Genomic DNA, 16,982 nt, shown 5'->3' with positions numbered 1-16,982 from the left:
AATCCGAGGCACTCTGGGATAGCGGAGGACTGACCTCTGGTCGCCTGGACGAGGCATTCCTACTACCTCCCGAGAGTCTCTCCGAGCATCTCTGTAGTTCGGCGGCCCCTACCTCTCCTTAAGATGACGAGGACCCGCTTCACCTCTCAGAAGGGGCCCACCTACTCGGGCCCTGGCCCTGGGGAAGGCCCGGGACCACCCCCTCCTCCCGCAGTGAGGGTGCGCCCCGGCAGCGTCGCGATCGAATGACAGCAACTCTCACGGGCCTCGAGGCGGGCGATCCATCTGCTCTCAGGGGCCCCTTGCTCAGTGGCACTAGGTGTCCCCCCAGCCATCGGGGGAGAAATAACCCCAGCTGGTAAGTGGCGATGTTGCCAAAGACAATTTGTAGGATGGAACAGCGTCCACTCGGTATTAGTTCCCCGTGTGCCAAGCCTCTGGGCAGTTTCCAGGGTGTGTCTGCAGCTTCCTTCTTGCGGGGGACGGGAGGGGAGAGTCAGATTAGGCAGTGACCCACCCTGGGGAAATGTTGACTTTCTGGGACTCTTGAATATATAGAGTCTAAATCACAGTCCACGAATGATGAGCTGTGTAATCTTGAACAAATTACTCCATCGACCCGGCTTACCCGGCAAGGAGGTGGCACGAGAGAAATATTAAAAGCACTATGCAAATTTAAGCTAGTAATACAGGTTAGTAAGAGGGTGTCCAGCCCTCTGCATCGCAGAGGAAAAAGCAAAGTCACCCTGTGGAACCACTTTTCCTCCAGCCACAATGAGATCATTGCAGCCAAAGGATGAGTTGTTTTACCTGTTAAACATTGTGAAACCAAGATGGCAGAATCCCTGGCCCCAATGAACTTTTTTTAATAATCAAAATTGTAGTAAAGGAAGACTTAAAACATATAAATCAGTTATATACTAGAATATTATTAACTCAAAATCATGGTTTTGAAATTTATTTAATGACATGGTTAAACACTCATAATATCAGAAAGCAAAAATACACAGCATGATCCCAGTTTGTGTATTTTGTGTCTATAAAAATGATAAGAAATACTCCTTTTCTGCAGGCGTTTCAACGTATCCTTTGCAGATTTTCCCAAACTGTCTATGAACCTGTAACACTTTTATAATCAGAAGTATATTTTTAAAAGAAAATGATAATTAATCTCTCTTGGATGTATTTCATTTTTTATATACATTAAGAAATATATATATATATATTAAAGTCCATCCATTTAGTTTAGAATGCCATGAGTTTTAATAAATGCATATCATCATGTACCCACCATCACAGTCAAATTCTAGGACAGTTCCATCACCACCACCCCATCCCACCCCACATTCTCACATGCCCCACCTATTCCCCTGGCAACCACTGGCCAGATTTCTGTACCTATAGTTTAACTTCTGCAGAATGTCATATAAATGGAATTATCCAATGCGTCACCTTTTGAGTTGGTTTCTTTCACGTAATGTGATGCATTTGCATTTCATCCCCATTGTTGCATCTGTCGGTAGTTCACGTCTTCTTGCTGAGGGGTTATCCATTTCACTTGGGTAAATAACCTAGAAGTGATATTGCTGGGTTGCAAGTAAGCCTGTTTTTAACTTTATAAGAAACTGGCCAACTGTTTTCCTAAGTGGGATGTTATCATTTTTGCATTCCTACCAGCAATGGATGAGAGTTCTGGTTGCTCATAGAGCTTATTTTTAGTGATGATTGTAATAACTCACATTTCCTAGTCCTTACTATTTGCCAGGCTGCTATGTAATCGCTAAGTCATGCCTGACCTTTTGAGACTCCATGGACTGTAGCCCACCAGGCTCTTCTGTCCATGGGATTTCCCAGGCAAGACTACTGGAGTGGGTTGCCATTTCCTTCTCCAGGGTGTCTTCCCAACCCAGGGATCAAACCCATGTCTCCTGCTTGGCAGAGGGATTCTTTAACACTGATTCTTTAACTCCCAGTCACCTGGGAGGCCCATACCATGTATATATAATACATCATCTTTTAATCTACATGGCAGTTCAGAAGTTGGTAGTTATTATCTGCAATTCCTAAAAGAGAAAATGGGGATGTAGTTAAAAACTAACAAAAAATGTGCCCCAGGTCCCATAATTCTTCCTGCCATTCATTCAGTGAATTTATTGAAAGAGTGAATGAATGTTCCTGCTGGCAATAGGCACTAGGCCAGGTGCTGGGAATTTAGCAATCAACAAAATAAACCAAGTACCTGCCTCCATGGAACTGTTTCCAAGTATCACAATCAAGAATTGTCATAGTTACATGCAAGACAAGAAAGCATATGGTGAAAGATGGAGTGCTCTGATTGGATTTGAAGATCAGGAGAAGCTTCTCTGAAGAAGAGATTTTTAAGCTGAAGCAAAGGGTGGAGCTGTGAATAGGAGATGACAGATAAAAGGAACAGTATATGCAAAAGCCACAAGGATGAAGAACTTGGCCAGGGTATGGGACTTTGAAAGCCATGAGGAGAATGCAACAAGTAGAGGCCAAAGAAATGGGCAATGCCAGATGGTGGAGACTCGTGATAGTCATTTGAGGAATGGAAAGCCTTTGAAGGATTCTAAGCAGAAGAGTGACAGGACCAGCTTTACCAGGCCTGTCATTAGCCCTGGCCCCCATTATTTTTGGGAGAAGGCAAAGGCAAGCCACTCCAGGACTCTTGCCTAGAAAATCCCGTGGATGGAGGAGCCTAGTAGGCTGCAGTCCATGGGATCGCTATGAGTCAGATATGACTGAGCGACTTCACTTTCACTTTTCACCTTCACACATTGGAGAAGGAAATGGCAACCCACTTCAGTGTTCTTGCCTGGAGAATCCCAGGGATGGGGGAGCCTGGTGGGCTGCAGTCTATGAGGTCACACAGAGTCGGACACGACTGAAGTGACTTAGCAGCAGCAGCAGCCATTATTTTTGTTTTCCCGGCTTCCGGGCAGCCCACATTGTTGAGGAGAGTCAGGGAACCAGGGTGACCATCTCCAATACTAAGTCAGGCTGTCCGATTGCCACGGATTGTCCTTTTACAATTCCATTGTCAACCCTCAATTGCATTCCCCCTGCAACCCAAGCCCTTCCTTATGCTGAAGCTCCCAACCTCATTACCTTTCTTCTTCCTCTTTGCAGATAAGATACTGATAATGAATATAAGTTTGGGTTTTAAGAGAGTTACACAGTACAAAAGTCGAGGAAGACAAAGAGCAGAGAGATAGATGGACATTAGGTAAAGAAAAATGCATTCCTTGTTGGTCCAGTGGTTAAGAATCCACCCTCCAATGCAGGGGACGTCCGCTTTCTCTAGTTCTCTTGTTGTGGAGCACAGGTTCAGTAGCAGCACAGGCTGAACTGACTGCGAACAGGCTCAGTAGTTGCCACTCATGGGCTTAGTTGCCCTGCGGCACGTGGACTCTTAATTTCCCAACTAGGGATCGAACCTGTGTCCCCTACCCTTGGCAAGGAAGACCCAGGGCAGCCAAAATTTTAAAAAAGTAGTAACAGGCTAGACTGTTTATGACAAGCAAATGAGAGAAATATCTTTAATAGAAGGAGGAAGCCTGGAAAGACAGATTATAAACTCTTAAATAAAATATGGGAGGTACAGATATAAAAATTGGGGTATGAAAATAAGGAATGTGTGGTTTCTCACAAATGAGTTGGGTTTTTTAAAAAACAGTTTCCTGTAATGGAATAGGGTATATAGCTGATGACAAAGTTATCGTAGAAATATCTTTTCTACCTAAGTTCACTAAATGAGGAATAAATTCAACCTCTAATACTTAAAAAAAAAAAAGCACAAAACCAGCCTAGGAGACCCTATCCTTTAATCAGCAATGGGAAAAGGATAAAGCAGAAGAGAAGTACTACAGCAGTCTGTAGGGCAGGGTTGGGGTGCATCTCTGAGGACGGCATCAGAATAAAAAAGAAAAAAAAGTAACCCTCCTTTCACAATGTTTCTCTTTGTGCCCCAAATGTTTAAATATATAGGCTGGAAATAAGTCATTTTAAAACAGCCTTTGTTCATGAGATCCAGTGAGATCTCTGAATTTCATGAGCCTCTGTCAATTTACTGTTTTTTTTCCTAACTCTGTTAAAAGGAGTCTCCAACACCCTATGCTATTGGCAACTGGTTTCATTATTTTTGAAGGAGCTATAATATAATAAATTGAGTAGACATGGTGCAGAGTATTATTTTCTAAGATCGAAACAGTGTCTTTATTCTATTAAGAAGGATCTCCATAAGGACCACCTCCTGAACACCTGGCCTTTTTATGAAACTTAAAAAAAGAAAAATCATAGAATGTCTAAATGACATGCTTTTTACCCACTAAATGCCAGTAGCATAACCTCTCACCCCCACATCGTGATAACCAAAAATACCCCCTGCAGCTTTCCACAAATACCCTCCTTAAGCACAATCACACACAGACACTTGTCACTATGGGTGGTAAAAAGCTTCCAAGCCAACTTGTAGTACTGGCATATATTTTAATCCCTATATTAAATCTTGTTCAAAATGTCTTTTTGGTGCTTCTTTATGCATTGCTTTAAGTCCATGACTTTTCATGAGGACAGATTCCTTTTGCTGTCGTTCATTCCGGAATTTTCTGAGCATCCTGGACACCGGTGTTTGTTCTTGACTGACATTCCAGTGGGCTTAGCTGGACAGACATGCACTTAGGCTTACTGCTCTGTGGCATGTGGGCTCCTAGTTCCCAAACTAGGGACTGAACCCACATCTGCTGCCTTGGCAAAGAAGAGCCAGTTCAGTCAAAATTTAAAAAAAAAAAAAAAAAAGATAAGTAACAGTCTACACTGTTTATGATAAGCAAAAGAGAGATATAAAAATACCTTTAATAGAAGGAGGAAGCCTGGGAAAATAGATTGTAAACTCTTAAGTAAAATATGGAAGTGTACAGATATGAGAAATTTGGGTATAAAAATAGGAGTGTTCTGACTGTTCCCATATCCCGGACACCCAGTTTTGTTTTGATTGGTACTCAGGTTCTCCGTGCATGTCCATTCTTGCTAAAGAGATTATGATCTCCACCTAGCTTCAATAGTTCCCCTGTTCCCACGCTGGTAGCTCAGGCATTCAGTCACGTTTATATACCAGCTCCCGTATACTTTTATATTAGGACCCTTCCCCATTGGCTGCATCGAGTTCAGAGTAATTCCTTCACTCAACAAAGTGATAATTATACAGGTGAAAATGACAAACCCTCTGGTGCAAGTCTTACATATTACAACAAATATAAACACTTGTTTTATAAAATTGACATTAACTAGTACAGCGATTATAATGTAGCTACCATTAATTAATGTGTCTTACACCCTCAAGTTTCTCACAATGCCACGTTCACTTCCTGCCCTCTTTTCGTGTTGTCTTTCTGCTGTGTTCTGGTGCATTCCCTGAGCTGGGTCTTTAGCAGCTCCTCTTCTCCTGGTCTACCACCACTAGTTCCAAATCGTTTTTTTGAATCTGGATCCCTTGGAGGAAGTGAAGACCTCCATATCATAAATCCTTTCCCCAGAAAAAGATACATTTGTATAACATTTTGGAGGCAATTCTAAGGGGAAAGGGATCCTATGGAATATTTCTTAAGCTCTTTTTTTAACCCCATCTTCTTTCTGCTAAACATAACAATCTTTTAAAAAAATATTTATTTATTTGGCTGCACTGGGTCTTAGCTGAGGCACATGGGATCTTCAATCTTTGCTGTGGCGTGTGATCTAGTTCCCCCACCAGAGATCGAACCCAGGCCCCCTGCACTGGGAGCACAGAATCTTTTAGTCATTGGACCACCAGGGAAGTTCCCTAAACATAACCCTCTTGTGAACAACCCTCCCACACTATTCCAATAAAAGGCATGATCCTCATCCCTCCAATTTTATAACCACTGATATGTAGTTTTTATCCATTTTCCCTTAGCCAAAAATATTTGGCCCAGCTAAGCATTTTTAGATCTACATCAGAAAGCCAGTCAAACGTTTTATGTTCAAAATGTAATAATGTCCAAGACTTGGATAGCTTCCCCCAGATACACTGCTTTGAGAGGTCACTCTCAACAGCCATCTCTAGTCTCCAAATCTCTTCTCTCCACACTTGGGTTTCTCTCCTTAGTGTCAGCCACATATTTTCAAATGCCTGTGAAAACTTTCACTTTTCTTGCCATCGGTTTCTCTTTTCCCTTGCCCTCAGTGCCCCAATCTAAGTACATTTACCTCTTGGGTCTAGAGTTCAGCATTTGATGGGGAAGCCCTCCAGTGGTGCAATCAGTTAGCCCACAGTACTTATATAGCATTTTATGGGCATATCTAATCCACTAAATGACAGTGAGTGGTATTAGGGACTAATACAATGCAGTACATTTACATAGTACTTTATGCATGTTCGTGCATGCTCAGTTGCTTAGTTTCTGACTCTTTGAGACCCCATGGACTGTAGCCCACCAGGCTCCTCTGTCTATGGGATTTCCCAGGCAAGAATACTGGAGTGGGTTGTCATGCCCTTCTCCAGGGGATCTTCCCAACCCAGGGATAGAACCTACATCTCCTGGCAGGAGTATTCTTTACCACTGAGCAATCTGGAAAGCCCCATTTTATGCATAAATTTCCAGTTATGCTCTGGAGATCTTTCTCTGTATTTTGGTCTTTCTCCGCTTTTAGAGGCCATATAGTAGTCCATAGTTTGATCATACCAAAGAATATTTTATGTCAGATGGTATCCTAATTGACTTATGATGGTTCAATTTATGATTTTTCAATTTTAGGACGGTGTGAAAGCAATATGCACCCAGCAGAAACCTGACTTCAAATCCTGATCTTTTCCCAGGCTGGTGGCATTCTGGGTGATACATCCTCTTGTGATGCTGGGCAGAAGTAGTGAGCGCAGCTCCCCATCAGCCAGGCAGTCAGGAGGTAAACAGTGTACTCGCAACTGTTCTGTTTTTCGCTTTCAGTCCAGTGTTCAATAAACTGCATTAGATATTCAACATTTTATTATAAAATAAGCTTCACATTAGATAATTTTGTCCAAGTGTCAGCTAATGTGTTCTGAGCACTTAAAAAACAAACTTGTTTCCCTTTCTAGTCTTGTGTGTGTGTTTTAAATTATTTATTTATTTGGCTGCACTGGGTCTTAGTTGAAGCATGTGGGATCTTCAGTCTTTCGCTGTGGCGCCAGTGTAATTATGGCTCAAGGGCCCAGTAATTGCAGTGCAGGAGCTGAGTTGCTTCACAGCACGTGGAATCTTAGTTCCCAGACCAGGGATCGAACGCTTATTCCTTGCATTGCAAAGTGGATTCTTAACCACTTGATCCACCAGGGAAGTCCCCTGAACATTTTTAATTAAGGTGGGCTAGGTTCAGCTATGATGTTTGGTAGGTTGGAAGTATTAAATGGATTTTCAACTCATGATATTTTCAACCACGATGAGTTTATCAGGACCTACCACCACCAGAAGCTGAGAAAGATCTGTACTCCACTACTGGATATTTGGTGGTTTAGTCACCGAGTCATGTCCAACTCTTTGCAACCCTATGGACTGTAGCCTGCCAGGCTCCTCTGTATATTTAGATCATTCCTAAATCTTCCCTTGTAGCTCAGTTGGTAAAGAATCTGCCTGCAGTGCAGAAGACCGGGTTTGATCCCTGGGTTGGGAAGATCCCCTGGAGAAGGAAATGGCAACCCACTCCAGTATCCTTGCCTGGAAAATCTCATGGACAGATGGAGCCTGGGGGGCTGTAGTCCATGGGGGTCGCAAAGAGTCGGGCACGACTAAGCAACTAACACTTAAATTTTTTTGTGTGTGCTGTTACAAACAACACTGTATCCTTGCAATACATATTTATACTTCTATCAGCACTGAAAAAAGTGCCTGTAATCCACATATCTTTATGAACACTGGATATTATGTCTTGTAAATATTTACTTATAAAACTTCTGTTGACCTTTTGTATTTCTTCTTTTCAGTTCAGTCGCTCAGTCGTGTCCAACTCTTTGTGACCCCATGGACTGCAGTGTGCCAGGCTTCCCTGTCCATCACCAACTCCCGGAGTTTACTCAAACTCGTGTCCATTGAGTTGGTGATGCCGTCCAGCCAGCTCATCCTCCGTTGTCCCCTTCTCCTTCTGCCGTCAATCTTTGCCAGCATCAGGGTCTTTTCCAATGAGTCAGCTCTTTGCATCAGGTGGCCAAAGTATTGGGGTTTCAGCTTCAACATCGGTCCTTCCAATGAATATTCAGGACTGATTTCCTTTAGGATGGACTGGTTGGATCTCCTGGTCCAAGGAACTCCTGGTCCAAGGGACTCTCAAGAGTCTTCTCCAACACCACAGTTCAAAAGCATCAATTCTTCGGCGCCCAGCTTTCTTCACAGTTCAACTCTCACATCCATACATGACTACTGGAAACACCACAGACTTGACTAGACAGACCTTTGTTGGCAAAGTAATGTCTCTGCTTTTTAATATGCTGTCTAGGTTGGTCATAACTTTTCTTCCAAGGCGTAAGCGTCTTTTTATTTCATGGCTGCAGTCAACATCTGTAGTGATTTTGGAGCCCCCAAAATAAAGCCTGCCACTGTTTCCACTGTTTCTCCATCTCTTCTGTTATTTCCATTTTATATTCTTTGATTCTTTTGGGTCATCTGTTTCTTCAAAATTTGTAGGTTTTCTTCAACTATTCTGAATATTTACTCTTACTCTACTATGTGAAAGTTACTCAGTCATGTTCAACTCTTTGCAATCCCACTAGACAGTCCATGGAATTCTCCAGACCAGAATACCGGAGTGGGTAGCCTTTCCCTTCTCCAGGGGATCTTCCCAACCCAGGGACTGAACCCAGGTCTCCCGCGATGCGGGCAGATCTTTACCCGCTGAGCCACAGGGAAGCCCTCTCCACTGTGTCCCACAAACATCTTCAGTTTATGTTGTCTTTTCATTTGTTAAGAGTGACTTTGGATGTAGGTTTTTTGCTTTTTAAAAATGCACACAAATCTATCAGTCCTTTTCTACGTATCATCTGGGATTTAGACATTGTTTGGGAAAACATTCTTAAGTCAGTGAATTATAAAAATATTTTTCAAATTTTTCTTCTAATACATCTGTAGTGTTGCTTTTCATGTGTAAACTTTACTATCTCTGGAATTTGTGTTTGGTGTGTGGCAGAGCATTGTATTCGTTTCCCAGGGTTGTCATAGCAAATTAGCATAGGCTGGGTGCATTATGACAAGAGAAATTTATTTTTGCACATTTCTGGAGGCCAGGAGTCTGAGATCAAGGTGTCCACAGGACTGATTCCTTTCTGGAGGCTCGGAGGGAGAAACCATCCCCTTCATGCCTCTGCCCTGGCTTCTGGTGGCTGCCAGCAGCCCTTGGCTTCCCTTGGCTCATGGACTCATCCTTCCAATCCCTCACTGCATCTTCACTTGGCCTTCTTCCCTGTGCCTGTGTCCTTTACCGTCTCTTGTAAGGATGCTCATTGGATTTAGGGCCCATCATGACCCAGTACAGTCTCACCTCAATCCTTACCATAGTTAAATCTGCAAAAAACCCCATTTTCAAATGATGTCACATTGTAAGGTGATCATGACTCCTGGGGTGACACTATTCAACTAATTTTCCTTTTTCCAAAGGAAGGCTAGTAGTTTCTGTGGTTTTCTTACATACTCCTTTCTTTGCATACACGTGGGATACACTTGCACAGGTTAAATGTAGTAGGTCTGGTTCAGGACTTTTGTTTCATTGACCTGTTTCTTCTACACTGTTTCAGTGATAATAAGGTCTAGGATGTTTTGATATATTTTAAATTCCTCCTCCACCCCACAGGAGTGTTCTTTATTCAGATAGTTCTTGGTTATTCTTGCACATGTTCTCTAGTTCACGTAAGCTTTAGAAAAAGTTTATGGAGTCCATTCATAACATGTTGGAATTTCAATTAGAATTGTACTGAATTTAGAGATCAATTTGGGAAAAGTTCACATGTTTACAATATTTAGTTTTTCAGCCATATTCTCCGTTTATTTAGGCTTTTATATCTTTCAGTAAAAATTTGTGACTTTCTTCATAGAGGTCTTGCATATTTCTTGTTAGGCCTAAAACTAGTCATTTTATAAATTTAAAATACTATTGTAAATAGTCCTCTTTTTCTATTACCATTTCTAATTGTTATTTGTTGACTTATAGAAATGCCATTTATTTCTGTGTGTTAATCTTGTATGCAGCCACCTTACTTCAACTGCTTTATTCTATATTTCAGTTGATTTTCTTAGTTTTTCTCAATAAATTACCAAATTGTTTAAAATAGCAATAGTTATTTCTCTTCCTTTCCAATGTTAAAATCTTTTTTGAAGGTTTACATGTGAGCTACTATTCTGGCCAGGATCAGAGCAGAAGATGTTAATTAAACAGCAGCAGATAGAGTGGACACGGTATTAACAATCCAAACAGGAGAAAACATGCTGAACAAACCACTCAAGGCACAGATACCGCAATAAGGAAACAATGGATTTATAACACATAAAAGAAGGAAGTGACAGACTCTTGGCTAGCAAGTGCTCCCTGCCCTTCATCTAACACTAATAATATGGAAAACCTTCCAAATCCTTCTCAGACCTCCTCTAGGCAGCTCCATCAGGTTACCTGGCAATGTGGGAATTTGCTCTGCCTGCAGGGCAAATGGATTTTCAGCCTGGCTCTTATCACAACAGTTCATTCAGTCTTCAGACTGACCATTCACAGTTCATGAGGTCAGTCACAGACAATTGGAGACACTCAGCTGCCACATAAGCATGTGCTGGGTTGCTTGAGGCTGAGGTTCTTTTTGCTGTATATAATGAAGATTCCTCCCCAAATTAGACTTCTAAGTCTCTGTAACTAATCAGTTTTCTTTGCATTGTTCTTTTTCTTTTTAAATTGAAGTATAGTCGATTTATAGTGTGTTAATCTCTGTTATACAGCAAAGTGATTCAGTTATACATATATCTCTCTTTCTTTTTTATATTCTTTTCCATTATGATCTATCCAGGCTATTGAATAGAGTTCCCTGTTCAATACAGTAGGACCTTGTTGTTTACCCATTCTACACCTCACGATTTGGATCTGCTAACCCAAACTCCCACTCCGTCCCTCCCCAACCCTCTCCCCCTTGGCAGCCACAAGTCTGTTCTGTATGTCTGTGAGTCCGTTTCTGTTTTGTAGATTTCACTTGTGTCATATTTTAGGTTCCACATGTTAGTGATATCACATGGCGTTTGTCTTTCTCTTTCTGCCTTCACTTAGTACGACAATCCCTTCACAGTACGACATCTGTGTTGCTGCAAATGGCATATTCCATTCTTTTTTATGGCTGAGTAATGTTCTATTGGGGGCAGGAGGAGACGGGGACGACAGAGAATGACATGGCTGGATGGCATCACCGACTCGATGGACATGAGTCTGAGTAAATTCTGGGAGTTGGTGATGGACAGGGAGGCCTGGCGTGCTGTGATTCATGGGGTCCCAAAGAGTCGGACACGACTGAGCGACTGAACTGAACTGAACTGAATGTTTTATTGTATATATGTAGCATATCTTCTTTATCCATTCATCAGTTGATGGACATTTAGGTTGCTCCCATGTCCTGGCTATTGTGAACAGTGCTGCTATGATCATAGGGGTGCATGTATCTTTTTGAATTATAGTTGTCTGCACTGTTCTTAGTTTCTAGCCATTTAGATTTTCACCTACAATCTTACTGAGCTGTAATTAACTCTTGGGGTTGAAATTGGCTGTGCGTGGCCAAAGACACCACACACTTAGCTTAATAGGAATGCTTTTCCTTCGTTCATTTCTTGAGTACCAGGTACCTACATAATTGTAGTTTACCACATAGGTTAATAGAGCTCAGCCTATAAAGAGAAAAAGACTAGATACTTAAATAGGAGCTTGGGTTTCTGTTGATATTATGATGCCACTTTAAAAACAGAAAACTGAGAGTGCGAGTAAGGATGGGAAACTTAATATTTTTAAAGATAAAGTTAACAGAAAAGATGAAGGCACTAAGTTTGTGTGCCAAGGTGTATCTTCAAACAAACCTGCTCTCACCCTCAGTTAAGAATGTCTTTAAAAACCAGTGAAAAGCCACTTTGAAAGATAATCTATAATAATTCAAATATAAAATGATTTCTGACCTCAAAAATCAGGTTTGTGAAATTCAACATTGATATTGCTTATGATAAGTGAAATATTAATATTCATAATTAACTTAAAGCATGACCTCAGATATATAACAAATGCATATAAAGAAGACTGGGAAGAATTCTAAAAAATTGTTAATAATCTGAGAGTAATATCTTAGCATTTTTATGATTATTATTTTCCATATTGGGCATGGTTTAGTTTTTAAAGTATTACTTTTATGATCAGAAAACTAAAAAAGATAAAGAAATTATCTGAGTTTAGTTAAATAGAGTAAGCAAAATCATCCTTTTATGGAATTACTGATGAGGCATGAAGACACTGAAAATTGTTGATCTGTTGTTTTAAGAAGGCAGCTGAATTTATTCACAGCGATTTGCTGGTTCTAACTTATTTCAGAGGTAATTTCCTTAAAGGATCAACATTCTGGAATATTTTTTTTAAGTTGACTACCTTTAGCTAGGTGTGGTGATATGCAAACAAGCAAAATTTTGCATTTATAAGCAAAAGAAATGCATATGTGGAATGACTGAAAAATATAAAGCAATACACAAAGGCAAGTACCATATAATCAGCTCTTTGTGTAAATTATGTTTTTTATTGACAGGGATCATTATCAGTGTGTACAGAAGCAAAGACTTCCCTGTGGGGTGTAGCTGTGGCCTCTGTTTGCAGAAGCCATGTGCTTGAGTGTGACTGTGCTTCTGAGACCCAGAGTTTGCTTTTGCAACAGTCCAGGATGAAACTGAGGAAGCTGCAGTCTGGAAGCTGGCTCAGGCCAGGCATCTTCGACCTAATAGATATTTACTGAGAAGCTTAACAGCAATTTACTGTGCTGTGGGGATACCAAGAGAAAGAACAATTCCTGATTGCTGCTTTGCATATAGTTCACATGTATTTGTGAGAAGACCGTACCTAATTCTCACAGCCACCCTGCAAGACAGGTAGAGAGACACGCCCATTTGCAGGGGAGAGTAGGTAGTTTTCTCCATGTCACACAGCTTCAGAGCAGCAGAGCCAAAAGGGGCACTCAGGTATCTCTAATCCTAACCCTGGTGATGGGTGTCCTGGCTGCCTAGTGGATAGACGGGTCCCTCCTGCCCATCGGGACCATTCGGTCTGTAGGAGAAATACACACATAGGGATCCGTGAAAGGCCATATTGACCAGGTGTTCTTACTGAGCGCAGAGTGCAGGAGGGAAAAAAGAGGAAGGTGACTAACTTCCTCCTGGTCACACCCTGAGTTGCCACTTTTGCTGGTGGTAGCCTCAAGGGAGACATGTTCCGTTAATGGCAGTGACTTTCTTTCTCTTTGTCCACCTCATTTCATTTTCTCTGCATCTTACAGCCCTTTTTCTCTTGTTCGCCTGTTGTGAATTCCAATCCCTGGATCTGTATGTCTGTTTTCCTGTGTGGAAAGTGGGAGCTTGGCCTTTTTTCCCCAGTAACTGTTTCTATCTCAGTCTCCTCCGATGGATCTCCCTGTACTGTATCTTTCTTACCATGTCTCTTCCCATCACTTCTTTTCTCCTCCTTCCTGTCCTGTCTCTGCTTCACCTGTCCCTAGTGCAGAAAGGAAGTGTGGTTCTCAATAAAACAATTTTTATTTCAAAAGACTTTCATTTTCTTTGTTATGATTTTTAAAGTAGATGAGTGGATGGAGACCTCTAAGCTCTCTTTTGGCTCAGGAGCTCGATGTGAAGATGTTTCATGTGTAAATCTCAGCCTTTTCCCACTGTTTCCCCATCTATTTGCCATGAAGTGATGGGACCAGATGCCATGATCTTAGTTTTTTGAATGTTGAGTTTTAGGCCAGCTTTTTCACTTTCCTCTTTCACCTTCATCAAGAGACTTTTCTTTGGTTTTTGCCATAAGGGTGGTGTGATCTGCATATCTGAGGTTATTGATATTTCTCCCAGCAATCTATTCACTTGAGTATTCTCAAAGTATTTTATGAGTAAATATGGAATTTTCAGTTTAAGGCTGGAGAAGCCAGGGAGCAGATAAGGGGAGAGTCATGTATCTTACTTCCTGACAGTATCCAGCTTGGGATCTAAAGTACTGGGAGAGATGGGGACCAAGAAGCAGGATCAGTGGCAGAAGAAACCACTGAGAAATCCCACCACAACCCTCCAAAACTGGAAGCTTTATTGATTCCCACTCAAGGGGTGTGATTCTGACTAGGTAAATAAGTCTTAATATCCAGTAACCCAAACCTCACTCCTGAAACCCACAAAGGAAGTATAATTAAAACCTCCTTAAATTTCTTCCCTACCCTATAGCATGAAGTAGTTGAAATCACACTGGAACATGAATCAGGAGTCCTGCTCCTAATCTGAGTCTTGCCACTTCACAGAGTGGCAATTCTATTTACCATTTGTACCTAAGTTTCCTTATCTATAAAATGAAAATAATATGCTTATCTACCTCACTGGGTTAGTTATTTTGAGAACGAAGTCAGATAATACGTGTAAAATGCTTTGAAAAATTATAGTTATATATAAATATAAAATGGTGTTAATAATGACATCAGAGCCCATAAACTCCACCCCATACATTTCTATTTGTGGGTAAACAATTAGGAACAATGGTTACTAATCCAAAACCACATTGTGAAAAAGCATTATGTACTCTCTCCTTGCTTATCAAGTTTGATGGCAGAATAGTCATTAAGTACATTGACCTTGAAGGCAGAAAATACTGAATTTAAATCCCAGCGCTGCTACCAGCAGTCTGACCTTGGTGATATTTTAGTTGCTTTGGGTCTCATTTTGCAGACAGACAAACACACACATACTCACTCATGTTGAGTGAGGGTAATAGATTTTTCATGATGAACCAATGAGATAATGCATGCAAAATGTTGGATCCAGTACCTGGCATATTATGAGTATTCAATAAGCATTAGCTTTAAAAAGTATCACACATTTCTCGAGCATTTGCAATGTGCCAGGTGTAACTTAGGGAATAAAACAAAAAGATCCTGTTTTTTGTTGTGTTTTTTTTTGGTCACATCACGCAGCTTGCGGGATCGTAGTTCCCCAAATGAGCGCCAAGTCCTAACCACTGGACAGACAGGAAATTCCCGACATGGTCCTATTTTGAAGAAAGAGTGTACAAATGAAAACCAACATGCTTACTACACAAATGCAAAGGCAGTTCAGAAAATGAACTTAGAAACCTGGCTGGAAGGCAGATTCCTTCTTGCAAGAAGAATCATTTGGCTCAAGACTTCTGAAGGGATAGTGGAAGTTTGTGTTGAAAAATTTTTTTGATACTTTTTACTCAACTTTATCGTTTGCCCACAGGGGTTTTTGGATCACTTAAAAAGCCAAGGCTCATGTTTATGCTTGTTGCCCTTCTGGTGATTCAACCTAAACATTTTAGTGACTTCACGAGCATGGTTTTTGAAGTTGATTTTACTGGTTATTTTCTCTGCATGAAACATCTGTTGTTTTGTTTTCCCTTCATAGACTCCTTAAGAGCCATACAAACGACTTGTTGATTCCCATCACTTAGAAGTATTTCATCGTTGATGCAGGTTGCTAATTCCTTTAAGGAGAGATGGTAGCAAGGACTTATGACCACTTGCCCCTCTCTGGGAGAGCTGGAGGTGACTGGAATAAAGGGGCAGGGAGTGGAAATTGCAGTGCAGAAGGATCTGCTGTTCTGGAGAGAATGGAAAGTTTACGGATAGCTGCAAATATGAATATACAGATAGCCTTTTATTTGCTAGATACCTTGCTACCAAATGGAAGTATCTTTCACATTTCTACCAATTGTGTTGGCAGTGAATTGAGGAGTCAGAGATGTTGCCCTCAGTAGAAGAAATATCAGACTTTTCTTCAGGTTTTCTGCTTTCTTGCTGCTGCTGCTGCTGCTTATCGCTTCAGTCGTGTTCAACTCTGTACAACCCTATGGACTGCAGCCTGCCAGGTTTCTCTGTCCTTGGGATTCTCTAGGCAGGAGTACTGGAGTGGGTTGCCATGCTGGCCTCCTGGGGATCTTCCTGACCCAGGGATCAAACCCAGGTCTCCTGCACTGCAGGCAGACTCTTTACTGCTGAGCCATCAGGGAAGCCCCCTTCTGCCTCCTTACTGTTGGCTAAATCTCTCAGTTTAACTACATATAGGAAGATGTTGAAAGCTGTGTTTATATCTGCTTCTACACCAGCAACTGCGCTGTTAGAGAAAATTTAATTGGCATCTAACAGAAATCATCTGTTAGCTTATAAAAGTCATAGAATCTTAAAGATTTGGGGGCAGGAAGAACCTAAGAGGGTTTGTAATACAGCCTCTTCAATTTCACAAATGAGCAAAGTGGCCCAGGGAGGCTGAGCCCATCTGTTCCAGAGTCCTTTGATGGTGATTTGAAGAGACCTAATTCAAGGCTATGGTTTCTCCCCTGGTCATGTATGGATGTGAGAGTTGGACTATGAAGAAGGCTGATCGCGGAAGAATTGATGCTTTTGAACTGTGGTGCTGGAGAAGACTCTTGAGAGTCCCTTGGACTGCAAGGAGATCCAACCAGTCCATTCTAAAGGAGATCAATCCTGGGTGTTCATTGGAGGGACTGATGCTAAAGCTGAAACTGCAATACTTTGACCACTTCATGCGACGAGTTGACTCACTGGAAAAGACTCTGATGCTGGGAAAGGTTGGGGGCGGGAGGAGAAGGGGACGACAGAGAATGAGATGGCTGGATGGCATCACCGACTCTATGGACATGAGTTTGGGTGAACTCCGGGAGTTGGTGATGGACAGGGAGGCCTGGCGTGCTGT

At 41.6% G+C, this 16,982-nt stretch overlaps 1 long non-coding RNA gene across 1 annotated transcript; it reads left to right on the top strand.

Annotated features, from left to right (window-relative positions):
* Window positions 1–3: 3 nt before the first annotated feature.
* LOC148774678 (uncharacterized) lies at window positions 4–15,487 on the top strand. Its single transcript, XR_016035483.1, has 3 exons — window positions 4–358; window positions 6,795–6,942; window positions 7,997–15,487. It is a non-coding gene; the product is annotated as an uncharacterized LOC148774678 (long non-coding RNA).
* The last annotated feature ends 1,495 nt before the right edge of the window (window positions 15,488–16,982 follow it).

The sequence above is a fragment of the Moschus berezovskii genome, chromosome 20, assembly GCF_049115385.1.
Source record: "Moschus berezovskii isolate FMDL1 chromosome 20, NW_MosBer_1.0, whole genome shotgun sequence".
Lineage (NCBI taxonomy): Eukaryota > Metazoa > Chordata > Mammalia > Artiodactyla > Moschidae > Moschus > Moschus berezovskii.
The sequence above is the reverse complement of the archived record's forward strand: the minus strand, read 5'-3'. Positions and strand labels throughout refer to the sequence as shown.